The sequence below is a fragment of the Solanum tuberosum genome, unplaced genomic scaffold (genome assembly GCF_000226075.1).
Source record: "Solanum tuberosum cultivar DM 1-3 516 R44 unplaced genomic scaffold, SolTub_3.0 scf00204, whole genome shotgun sequence".
NCBI classification, from domain to species: Eukaryota; Viridiplantae; Streptophyta; class Magnoliopsida; order Solanales; family Solanaceae; genus Solanum; species Solanum tuberosum.
The window spans coordinates 996,735-1,001,602 of record NW_006239127.1 but is presented as its reverse complement, the minus strand read 5'-3'; positions in this window follow the sequence as shown (position 1 = coordinate 1,001,602).

Sequence of the window (4,868 nt, the reverse complement as noted above, 5' to 3'; positions counted from 1 at the left end):
TAAATATAATTGTAATTAAAATATTACAAATGTAATTATTATTTATATATATATATATAATCTATTAAATCAGATATAAGCAAAGTTATTTTTATCTTTCTTTTTTCTCCTTTTTGATTTTAATTTTTTATTTTTACAATTTATTAATATAAGAAATTCATCTTTTATAACTCACACCTCTACATATTTATAAATGATATAGTCTTAATTATATTAATAAAATACCCATAACTATATAATCTTCCATATTCATAACTTTCATTATTTAATTTTGCATATCTTAAAAGATGTGAGAAAAATATAATTTTCATTATTTAATTTTGCATATCTTAAAAGATGGGAGAAAAATTTATTACTTATTTAATTTTTTACAATTAAAAAAAAATTATTTATTCAATTCAATCAATTTTTCACCTCCCTACATAATTGTCTTCTTTATTAGAGATTTTAATATATATTCATGTCTTCATTCACTTTCAATTTTTATAATTCTTAATTAATTCTATTAATGTGAGGTAATAATATATTAAAAGATGGGAAAATTGTTTCCCAGTAGGTCTCATAAAACAATGAGACAAGTCACAATCTTCTTCTCTTTTCCAAGCAGGCTCTCATACCTCCCTTGATTTTAAACATACATGTTCCAACTTTTTGAATTTTGTTAAGTTTATTATTGCAACTTCACCCTTCATCGCAGATGTTTCTGACCTTTAGATATAAATAAATTTCATAAAAGTATTTAGGATTAGTTGAATTTGCAGCTTAAAGGATGGATTAGAATATCACCTCTTTCATAATTAATTAATCCTATGAAATAATTACCCAAAGTGAAAATCTATGTTGCTCGCACTCTCCAAATATGTACTACTTTTGACAACATTTTCCTACCGAAGACGTCCCTTCATTTCTGTCGTGTTTCTTGTTATATAATATAATTTTAGTTTTTCTTGTCAAGGAGAAGGACCAAGGACTTTGCAATAATAATAAGAATATAAGAATCAATTTTAGACACAGCACTGGAGAAGCTCACAGCACTGGAGAAGCTCACAATAGATGAGAAATTAAAAGAACTAAAGTAAATAAATAAATAGCTTAAAATGGAACTTGGTCTAACCCAAAACCAATATAGAAACAATCCTTAGACAAATGCCAAGACTCAAATGAAAATCCAAAATTAGCCAAATAATTAGTCTCTTCTACTGACGGAAATATACTCGCTCTGCAATTCCCTAATTGATCTTAACATGTAAATTATCAGTACTGGAGCAGAATGAATGTTAAGGATTAGGATTCATACATCCCCACAAAGTTAATCGAACAGATTTAAGCAAAAAATGTGAATAAAACATACCTGAAAACACCCAATGGTTTAATCCTTTAGTCTTGAAAATCTAAGAAATCTGATGCAAATGAGATATTTATTTATTTTCATTGAAAGAGTGGAGAATTATAGATGATTCTAGAGATTAAAATATTTCTATAAAAAAAGAAAAATACAACCTTCCTTTGACCAGGAGTGCACAGATATCAATATATGTATTTTTGATTTAATAATATCCGTTGTGCCACTGATATTTGCCCAAGTTATAATTTGCCATTGTATTTTTGATTTAATATCCGTTGTGCCACTGATATTTGCCCTTCTATGTTTGATTTATTTTCCGTTTTGCCACTGGTCGTTGGTTGGCTTCACTCTTCTATATAATAGAAATATATATATATAGGTATTCAAAACAAGATAATAGTTAAAAACCTATTTGACTGCTAATGATAATGACTAAATGAGTCTGATTGACCTGGATTTTGAATTTCAATTGATTAAAAATAAATAAAAAGATAAGACTCTTCATCATTCAAATATTATTTATATTTAATCTTTATTTAAAAATTTTGAACAAAATACTTTTAACTGTTACTCCATATAACTAGCTTAAAATTGTTTTGAGATCGTTAACACCTTCAATCATGATCAATTAGGTAGCATTCCATGTGATCTTACATTTTTGTGAGATGAATATCCCGTAACATATCACCTCATCATTTACCAACCATTCTCAATACCCTCTCACCTGTCAATCGTACATAGATAAATTTAATTTTTTTTGAAATATAAGTGCATCAAAAGATAATATCACTCTTATTTTAACAAATATATACATAAAATACTTAATTTTATAGAAAGTTCATGAATTCGCGTATATAACAATTAACTCAACACAAGCCTGTTGTAATGCTAAGCACATCCCTTTGAACTGTCAACTTCAAGGAATGTACTACTTATTTCATTTTTTGAAACCTTACTTCATTTTCCTCATAAATTGATGAAATTGACATAAAGATATGACTTTAATTTCATACTTAAATCTTTGCGACGCTATGAAGTTATCTTATAAAGATTTAACTAATCTTTTAAGATCAATGTAACAACTTTTTAATATTTGCATAGGCGCTCTACTCTCGAATAGGGCTTTATTCAGTGTGAATTTGAATTAATCAGGTTTCAATGAATATATAATTATTTTTGGCAGCCAAACACGGCCTTGTGTAGTACTTTTGATTCAGTCATATGTTTTGTGGCCATACTTTTTTCTTTTTCCCATTACAGATCCTTCCTCAAACATATATATATATATATGTATTATTTATTTATGGTTAAAACACACGTAATATTATATGGTCACCAAAGTCACTCTCTCTTCTTGGATTTTAGCTATTTGTATTATTCAATCTTATTTTTTTAAAAAATATTTTGACTAAGATACCTGAATGAAAATAGGCTAAATAATAGTATAAAACAATATTAAATATTTTAACAATGTTTCTCACAGACAAATTTCACAAGTGAGGTCCAAGGAGGAGTGTAGTGTATATTTGATATCCACATTGGATCTTCGATTCAAATCCGGTATCCGATATTTAAACTAGGGCTCGAATTCGAGCCGGAAAGTCCCACACTGGGGTAGCGCTAATAAAAGGGACTATGTTCCCGAGGGGACTCGAACCAGAGACCTCTTGATTAAGAATAAATGGGTACTTACCATTCTACCAACAACTAGTATGAAAATTGAAACAGTACAGAGCATTTTAAAAAAATAATAGAGGTCTAAAACAATCTTTAGATATTTATGAGGTTGTAAATTATTTCATTAAGGGTAAAATGAGAATTATAGTAAGGTAACATGCTTTTTGAGACGAACTAAAAAAAGTAAGGATGCCACATAAAATGAGACAAACAAAGTTTAAATTAAATGACAAATATTTTTAACTCATACGAAATTGAACGAATTCGATTGAGTGACCATATTTCATGAGCTAATTTTGCACCGATGATTGAACTACATGATCAACTCTTATCAGTGTTTAGGTGAAAGATTTAAAATACTTGTGGGTTCTCATTATTTAAATCATTAATTGAAATTAAGATATTGGCATAATTTAGCTGTCAAAAGAATAAGTTAAGACTTAAAGGGTGCAAAAAATAGACTAGTTATGTTTAATAATAATGCAAGTTTTCTAATTAAAGTAACATATGTTGTGATTGGCTTGTTTTAATAAATGTCAACTCTCTGACAATATCAAAACACATACGTCAAATATATTTTATGTTGAATAATGCAAAACTTACTATAAATCAATAGTATGTGTTATGTACGTCCTAATATTTGGTGATGCGCATGAATATTTTATACTCCATTCACTCCAATTATGTGAATGTGTTATCGAGAGTCAACTAATTTTTCTTTTAATTATAAACTTTTCAAATTATTAATTATGCTGATTTATAATATAATATATATTTTTATATAATTTTTGAATATATAAATATTATTTAAAATTTTAAGAATATATATTTCTAAATTAACATTAGAAATTAAATATTTTGATTCTCACACTATGAACCATGAATTAGGACAGATAGAACACTAATTAGGGTCCCTACAAAACGTGTTTGAAATAATTAACTGTGTTTCTTGAATGTTTTCAAACATATGAATAATGATAAATATTTTAATTACTTGGATATTATATTAAAAATTATTTCGTAATCTAATGAAATCTTTTCTTTGTCGTGCCAAATTTACTAATTCATATAGTAAAAAGGCTATCATGATTTCCTCTTTAAGGAGGTCTCAGAATTGAATTGTATATATTCACATACCCAATATATCATGACAATTAATGGAGTAATACTTTTGAATTTTTCAAAATATTGAAAGTCAGTATTTGAAGAAAAATTGAATCAAATTAATTTAATATTCTAAAATTAAAATTTAGTTATTCGAAAACTATACTAAAAGTACTATAAATTGCAATTTTTCTCATATCAATATGGTGAAAAAATGCATCTTATTATTAATCAAAGTTTATATAATTTAACTCTTGCTAAACACAACGTAACTGATATAGATCCAAGAGAAAGATGTCAAATATCCAGAATGTTTTATTTTTTTAATCTTTATGAGAGAAATGAGTCAACTATTTCTTTCTTAAATCCAACTATCCAAGTATCCAACCAAGATCTCATCATATAATAATAATAATAATACAATAAAATAGATGGAGGGGCCTAGTGGGGGATGGCTAAATCTCTGGGTGATGATGAAATAGAGGTGTAGGAAACTCTTTGGCCGACATCCCATATACAGTTTATAAAGTGATGAATGAAATCCAATCAATAGTGAAGATGACAGCCTATTGATTCTCATGTACAAATACTCAACCAAAAGACATTTCAAAATCATTGCCTAATAAGCCAATAGATCCATGAAATACATCCAATCATTAACATTTTAAGCACAGTGCTTAGTTGATAAAATATAACTTTAAAGAGTACTACCCAAGTTAATGAACGGCACAAATCGAAATCG